General features: G+C 45.0%; 1 protein-coding gene across 1 annotated transcript in view; it reads left to right on the plus strand.

Moving 5' to 3' along the window:
• The first annotated feature begins 202 nt into the window (after positions 1 to 202).
• Positions 203 to 8,547, plus strand: part of LOC126995497 (zwei Ig domain protein zig-8-like) — a 64,945-nt gene continuing 56,600 nt past the window's right edge. Inside the window, exon 1 of the mRNA XM_050855081.1 lies at positions 203 to 734. The gene's annotated coding sequence lies outside the window, so the exon portion shown is untranslated. The remainder of the gene's footprint in view (positions 735 to 8,547) is intronic.

Consider the following 8,547-nt stretch of genomic DNA (forward strand, 5'->3'; position numbering starts at 1 on the left):
CATCACATCTGCCCCCTGCCCCCGTCGTCAGCGTCGCCGCCAGCAGGGGACATGTCCGCGCACGCCGCACGCCTCGCCGCCTCAATGATGTATAGTGATTGAAAAAAAAGACGCTAAGTAGCCTTTGAGCATTACCTGATAAAGCTCACATCAGCGCAACAGACATACGATATTTACTGAACATGGGAAAAGTGAAGGTAAACATGTAGAGCAGTTTGGGTGTCGCAATAAAGCTAACGAGCCGGGAAACAAGTGAACTCGAGGTGTGCTGTCAAGGTGACCTTTTGCTTGTCACCTGAGTTTGAAAAAAAATTATGGGAGTGCTAACATTTCCCAGCAGTCAACACCTGGCAGCTCAGAGGCTTTCCGGCAGCACAACGCGGCACGACAGGTTTTCCTCTTTGAGGGAGAGCAGAGCGGGCAGTGGCAGTAGCCCAATAGCGGTGGCTGGAGGAGTGTGTCGGGAGTCTTTACTCGCCCGCTGCTCCGCTGTCCCTGGTCGCTCGGTGACGAGACCTCAAACTTGTGATTATTATTATCTTTGCATCATTTTTGAAAATCAATCGTTTAACAATTATGATGGCGCGAATTGTGTATTGCAATTCAACTTCGCTTGAAATATGCAGACAACGAGATGATATGAATACATGTGATGCAGAAAACGTTTTTACAAGTGCCTGAGAACTCTGCGGTGGCGAATCCGTGAGAAGACATTGGCGCGTGTTAGAGCCAGAGTAAGTATCCAAGCCACGCCCTTTTGACCCTCTTGTCATTCGTTGGTCCTTCACGGGACCCGCACTGCATCCTGACGCCCTCGCCTCGCAGGCCTGCACCACCCCCGTCACGTCAACGTAGCAGGACAAACACAGATATCATTGCAGTATTTTTCCCGTCCATTTATCGGCCCGGAGCCCACTTATTCGTAATTACCGACACACTTCTCAGGGGAGGGCAGCCGCTAGTTTAAAAACAGGACAACTTTACTTAAAAGTTACAAGCCGCAACCTTTACTGACTTTGCGGTGGGCGTCGTGGGGGAGTTTTGGGAAAAAGGTGGTGGGTCGGCCTCGGGTACTCTTCCTTCAAGATGGAAACTTTGGACAAATTAAGACGCCTTGGCCTCTCACTTAAGCGTGGTCCTCATCAGCTTGTCTGCTCAGTTTGTCTGTCAGCCATCCTGCCTGCCTGCCTGTCTGTCAGCCTCCCTGTCTGTCTGTCCCTCAGTGTGCCTGTTCTTGACCACTATTTTTTTATTTCAACAAGTGATGATAATAATAATAATAATAATAATAATAATAATAATAATAATAATAATAATAATAATAATAATAATAATAATAATAAAAACAATAGCAACATATAAACCATGATAGTGAATAATGATCAGGCAACATCAGTCCTGCACGATAATAAAGTAGTTGGGAGCATACGCTATATAGATAATGCATACAGACAAAACTCCATTAAGCAGCTTACGGTTGATTGGAGACAAAGAGGCCAACGATATTCCTGCAATGTTTATCATCGACCACCAGAATCATGACGTTAACTAACAGGAGCACCAGCAGCCCTTTACTTCCCTTCCTCGTGCGCCGCCCCGTCTCCATGCACCGGGCCACGCTGAGCCGCTACCCCAGCCGAGAAGCTCCCTAAAAACACATTATGCCACAAAGAAAATAATGACGTCTGAGGGATGGCCGTAATGAAACTCTGCAGGGCTTCATGACCTCACCATCCTCTTAGGCGTCATCTTTTTTCCTCTTCATATTCCTTCAACACTCTCGTCTGCTCTTCCTCTTACTTTCCATTTTTTCCATTTGTTTGTTCTTCTTACTTCTCCTCTCAGTTTTTGCTTTTCTCCTCTTTCCCCTTCTTTTATTTCTTCATTCGCCTTTTATCTTCATTTTTCTTGCTTTCCTCTTACGTGTCAACTTTTTTTCCCCCTCCCATTCCTTCAACGCTTCTTTCTGCTCCTTCTTTTACTCTCCTTTTTTTTTCCTTTTGTTTTTTCCTCCTTTCATTTTTTTTTATCTTCTCTCCCCTTCTCTCACTTATTCCTTCCCCTCATGTCTTCCTTTTTCTAGTTTCCCTCCTCTCTCCCACTCCATCTGTTCCTCGTCCTACTCCCCATAGATTTTCTTTTCTCTCCTCCCCTTCTTCCTATTTTTCTTCTACTTTTTTCCTTACTTTTCATCCTCTCTCTCTCTCTCTCTCTCTCTCTCTCTCTCTCTCTCTCTCTCTCTCTCTCTCTCTCTCTCTCTCTCTCTCTCTCTCTCTCTCTCACACCCCCACACACAAAACGACTAAGCTACCGAAGGACATGCCGACGAGGGTCCTTTGGTGTCCCTGATGCATGGAGACGATAGGAGGACGGTGGGAAGCAGCATACGGAGGGTAATGGGGTTGCTGCTGGTCACGTTATGCTCAAGGAAATGCGATGGTGATTTATGGGGAGGCGGGAGTTAGTGGTGGTGATGGCGGTGATAGTAGTGGTGGTGTAGAGGGATAAAGTACGAGTATTGTATGGATGGTGACTGAGACCGCAAGATGTTAAGGGAACGGTGATGGTGATGTAATGGGATATACTTGTTGTGGTTCTGATAATGGTAGTGATGAGTATTGTGTTTATGGTGATGATTATCGATGGTGAGAACATGAAGTAGTGGTGATTGAGGCCACACCAAACGAAGTAAAAGGGAAAGGTGTTGTGATATGGTGTGAGGAGTTCTTGTGGTGCTGATAATGGTACTGATGATTATTGTGCTTATGGTGATGATGGGGATGAATGGTGTTGTATTTCACGGGTCAAGGAGGTGGAAATAATGGGGTTAAAGCACTTTCCGCCCCGCCAGAGAAAGGTAATGCAATACAGGCCTATAATCAACATTTTAATGGCCTCGTAATGAAAACTCTATCAGTATATGTACATGCATATTTATCATCATTGATCCTATTAATCGACGAGGGGTAGACCAGCATCACCACCACCACCACCACCACCACCACCAACAACAACAACAACAACAACAACAACAAAAACGAAAACGCTACAACCACCACCATCATTACCACTCCTTCTATACGTCTCTCTCTCTCTCTCTCTCTCTCTCTCTCTCTCTCTCTCTCTCTCTCTCTCTCTCTCTCTCTCTCTCTCTCTCTCTCTCTCTCTCTCTCTCTCTCTCTCTCTCTCTCTCTCTAACACACACACACACACACACACACACACACACACACACACACACTCAAACAAGCAAACACACACACACAGAAACAAACAAACACGAGTCAAACACCGGACAAAAGCGGCGATCAGTTTTCACAACACGGCCGGTTTGTGTTCTTTTGTTAATCTGCGTCAGCGGCTCCATTAGCGACCTTTCAAAATAAATTACGCTTTTGTTGGACACCTCCCTCCTGCACCGTCGCTGCGAGCCTCACATTCTATTAAGGGGAGGGAGCATGCAAATTGTTATGGTTGTTACTGGCGTCGTTGTGACTATTGCCTTTGTCGTTGTTGTCATCGGTGTTGTTGTTGTCGTTGTTGTTCTGACTGTTAATGTTAAATGGTGGTGGTGGTGGTGGTGGTGGTGGTGGTGGTGGTTGTGCTTGTGGCTGTGGTGGTGGTTTTGTTTATAGATTTTCATTTTTTTCATATTTTTTCACTTCTTGCTATTATCGTTCTTGCTATTATCATTATTATTATGTTAGTATCTTCATCCCCATCATCATCCCTACTACTACAACCACTACTACTACTACTACTACTACTACTACTACTACTACTACTACTACTACTACTACTACTACTACTACTGTTGTTGCTGTTGTAATTATTGCTGTTGTAATTGTTAGTATAAAGAAAATTGACAGTATTGTTACTGCTTGACTTTTGTTGACAGGTTTCACATTTTTTATTCCTCTTTTTTTCAAATTAATTGTTTATTTGTTCGCTTTTTTCCACCCGATTTACTTCTTTCGCGTTTTCACTTTCTTTCATTTTCTGTTTTTTTTTCCATTTTCTTCGTTTTCTTTTTCCTTATTCCTTTTCCTCTTCGCATTCTTCTTCTCTTTTTTCCTTCTCTTTCACCTTTGTCACTCTCCCCCACCATCTCCGTTTCTCTTTCCTTTTATTTATACCTTTCCCATTCCTCCTCCTCCTCCTCCTCCTCCTCCTCCTCCTCCTCCTCCTCCTCCTCCTCCTCCTCCTCCTCCTCCTCCTCCTCCTCCTCCTCCTCCTCCTCCTCCTCCTCCTCCTCCTCCTCCTCCTCCTCCTCCTCCTCCTCCTCCTCCTCCTCCTTCTCACACTTTTCCGCCATCTTCTGTCCCACAGGTTGCCGCTTGTTTTGAATGCTCCTCAGGCCTTTCCTTTAAGCTGTCTTCCCTTTCTTGCCCTGATCCTCTTTTTTGAATCTTTCTTTCAGTTCTTGTTTTCGTCCGCCTCTTACCCTCGTCTCTCCTTTACTTCTTTCTTTTGTCTTACTTCCTCCTCTTTCTCTCTCCCTTCATCCTTCTCCTCCTCCTCCTCCTCCTCCTCCTTTTCCTCTTCCCCTTGTTTCTCTTATTTTTTGGGGGTGTTGTTGTTTTATTTCCCTCTTTCTCTTCCTCTTCTTCCTCCTCCTCCTCTTCCTGTCACCTTTCCTCATCTTCATCCTCTTCTTTTTCCTCCTCCCCTTCTTCATCTTCATCTTCTTATTTTTCTTATTCTTCCCTCTCCTCTTCCTCATCCTCATCCTCCCTCGTCATCTTCATCTTCATTTTCTTCTTCTTCTGCACCCCCTCTTCCTCCTCCTCCTCTCCTCCTCCTCCTCCGTGTCCACTATTATTATTCTGAATGTTTGTCTCCTAATTAAGATTTTACTCTTGAGTTTCCACTTGTTTACCTTTTCCCTAAACTGTGTAATTATCACCTGTAATTACCTCCTCTCAAGTTCCTCTCTGTCTAATTATCTCCTCTCCTTCCTTCCCTCTCCTCTCCTTGCCTCTCTCGTGTCCCATTCTTCTCCTCTTTACGTATTCTCTCTCTTCTCCCTTCCCTTGTTCTTCATTTTTCGGCTTGTATTTCTCTTTCTCCTTATATTGTTCCTCCTTCCTTCCTTCCGCCCTTCTCTCTTTTCTTCCGCCCTTCCTCCCTCCTTCACTTGAGTATTTTTCCTCGTGCCATCTTGACTTTTATTTCTCGTTCTCCTTCCCCTTTACCGATCTTTTCCCTCGTGTTACTTATGTCATCCTTCCGACTTCTTGCCTAATGTAGCCTCTTCCTCTTTATCTCCTCTCTTTTTCTTTTTCTTTTTCTTTTTTTCATTCCTTTTTCCTTCTCTCTCCTTTCTTTCTTTCTGGCTTTCTTTCTTTCCATCTTCCTTTCTTTCTTTATTCTTTCCTTTTTTCTTTCTTTTTTTCTAGCTTTCTTTCTTCACTTTATTATTTATTTATTTAGTCTCTCTCTCTCTCTCTCTCTCTCTCTCTCTCTCTCTCTCTCTCTCTCTCTCTCTCTCTCTCTCTCTCTCTCTCTCTCTCTCTCTCTCTCTCTCTCTCTCTCACCGTCGCCAGCACGTGGACACGAGGGCCTAATTATTTGTCCACCTGAGGCATCACGTCACGCTCCTTCCACGTGGATATGATCATGATGATGGTGGTAGTGGTGGTGGTGGTGGTTATGATGGTAGTGGTGGTGGTGATGGTGATTATCATGGTGGTGATGTGATGTGGCGTGAAGATTATATAACGGAGGTGGGCAGTGTGTGTGTGAGTGTGAGTGTGTGTGTGTGTGTGTGTGTGTGTGTGTGTGTGTGTGTGTGTGTGTGTGTGTGTGCGCGCGACAGAAAGCTAATCCCTGTGCGTGCGTGCCTGTGTTCGCGTGTGAGGGGGCAAGAGACGTTAAGGCGACGACGTAAAGAAAAACCTGAGTTAGCGCACCAATCACCTGCTGTTCCTTTAAAGTCTCTAAATTCCTCAGTCGCCGCCACCTCACATCTCGAGTCACCCCGCAAACTGCTCTTCATATTTAACCAGCGCCGCGTCCCCTCGCCGACTGCACGGGGTCAAGAATTCCTGTAACTCCATCTGCTTTTATGTCTTCCTTCCCCTCGTCATCATATATACATTTATTGCCTCTCTTTCATGCTCTCTCTCTCTCTCTCTCTCTCTCTCTCTCTCTCTCTCTCTCTCTCTCTCTCTCTCTCTCTCTCTCTCTCTCTCTCTCTCTCTCTCTCTCTCTCTCTCTCTCTCTCTCTCTCTCTCTCTCTCTCTCTCTCTCTCTCTCTCTTTGGTCTTAGGTAATTCGATCCACTCTTTCTCCTCGTACAGAGAGAGACCCAATCCCTCATCCCCTGCTACCATTCTCCTCACATCCTCTTCCTCCCCTCTCTCTGCGCCATCTCACAGACGTGTTGCCCCTCGCTCTGGGTATTGGACATCTTTTATTATATCCTATACCCTACACCTTCTCCCTTACACTCTTTATGTTTCCACTACCCATCTCGATCCCTGCAAAGTGTTTATCTACATTTTCAGACATACTCGTTCACATCACAGCTTTTTTAATTCACATTCATTCTTATTTTAGATTCACCGGAATTGCTCTAAAACATGATCTCATTTTTCTCTAACCTCCCTTCAGCACTCAGCATCAATATTCCTTTAATCTGATCATTCTTCACTAACCCTTCATAGCTTTATACATCTATTTCCCATAGCGCTGTCCCGAGTCCTTTCGTAGTGAAGTGGTTAGCATGGCTAGTAACGATTTAATAAGGCCTGACTCGATCCTGGTCTAGACAGTCGGTGCACAGGCCATCCAGCTGCTCATCTTTCCTTTCGGGCTTGGTGATACATCGGTGCCTGAGGAGATATGGGGAAGGTAAAGTGTGGTAACCTGGATACCACGCTGGCCACACATCCCAGAGTAATAAGTTCTTACCCGCCACACGATGAAAGGTAGAGGTGCCGGTGATGAAGGCCGACACAACGAAATAGCCCTTGTCCCTGATTACTTTTCACCAACACCTATCCTTCCAACTTTCATTACTTCGTCCACACATCCAATGCTATATAACTGTTGTTTACAACCCTCATACCTGTTATTTCACATAATCACACACCTATCCCACACCACTCGCACGGCCAACAACTGCCCTTCACTCTCAGATCTTGGATACCTATTCCAAACACACCCACAATAACATACCTTTTCTTTTGACCTTCATCCTCCCACAAAACTACCACAAAACTGTTCTTACACGTATAACCACAGCCGTGTCCCACATCTCACCATCATTCATTCAGCGCACCACCTAAATCTCCACACAACGCAGCCTCCACACCATCACTTACTCATCTTCGCTACTCTCTTCTTGTCCCCTTACCTTATCATTACCTGAATTCCAGCCGTCAACAGCAAAACACTACTCCAGCCGCAGCACACTCTCACCCACCGTCAATCTAGTACCGTGAACACACTTCCTCTGCCTGGCGTTTGTTCGTGCTACTTCAGTGTCTCGAAGCTAAGCAGAGCCGAGAAAACACACACACACACACACACACACACACACACACACACACACACACACACACACACACACACAGGCACACTAAAGTAAACACAATCATAAAGACTCGCCAGCCCAGCCAAACAGACGGTTCTCATTTGTGCATCGGAACAACACAATTAAGTGGGCCCGACGTGCTGGCTCACATGATCTAATCCCTCGCGGATACTCTTCGCTTCAAAAAAAATCTACCTTTCTCTTCCCCTATTTCTCTTCTTTCTGCTCCACCCCCTAGTGTTCATGGTGCCTCCCCCTCCTCCTCTTCCTCCTCCTCCTTCTCCCTGGTTGGCGCAGTTCCAGCACGCCCTAAGCAAAACAAAACAAAAAACAGTGCCTGCCTCCCCCGAACTTTAACTCATTCTGGCATGACTGAAAAGGCTGGCTGGTGGAGTGTTGAAAAGAATTGTGAATGAAAGTAGGAATGGAGGGGCGGTGGTGGGCGCTGCGCCGGGTTGCTTGGCTTGCTAGGTATATGTGTGTGTGTGTGTGTGTGTGTGTGTGTGTGGAGAGGTGAGGAGGGGTGTGTGGGTGAGTGTGTTTATGTGTGTAAAGCAAAAATGTATCGCCTTCTCCTGGGAAGCCGCGGGTGTTCGTAATTAACACCGCGATACAAGATCGTTTCACTTAATTGCTCTTCGTTTTTTTGTTACTCTAAATTACCGATCTTATAAGTCTTCCCTTCCCAATTTTACTCCTTTCCCTTATTACTATTACTATTGTTATCATTATTATTATTATTATTATTATTATTATTATTATTATTATTATTATTATCGTAGTAGTAGTAGTAGTAGTAGTAGTAGTAGTAGTAGTAGTAGTAGTAGTAGTTTTCTTGCCGTAAAAGAAGCAGTGATGAAAACATAATCTTGAATATCACTACACTTGTATTCCATTTTTTTCTCATAATATTCAACAACCAGATTTTGCAACACTCCATTCTTATCCACCTAATAACCACCCTTTCTATCTCCACCATCACCTCCACCACCACCATAACAACATAT

The sequence above is a fragment of the Eriocheir sinensis genome, chromosome 8 (genome assembly GCF_024679095.1).
Source record: "Eriocheir sinensis breed Jianghai 21 chromosome 8, ASM2467909v1, whole genome shotgun sequence".
Lineage (NCBI taxonomy): Eukaryota > Metazoa > Arthropoda > Malacostraca > Decapoda > Varunidae > Eriocheir > Eriocheir sinensis.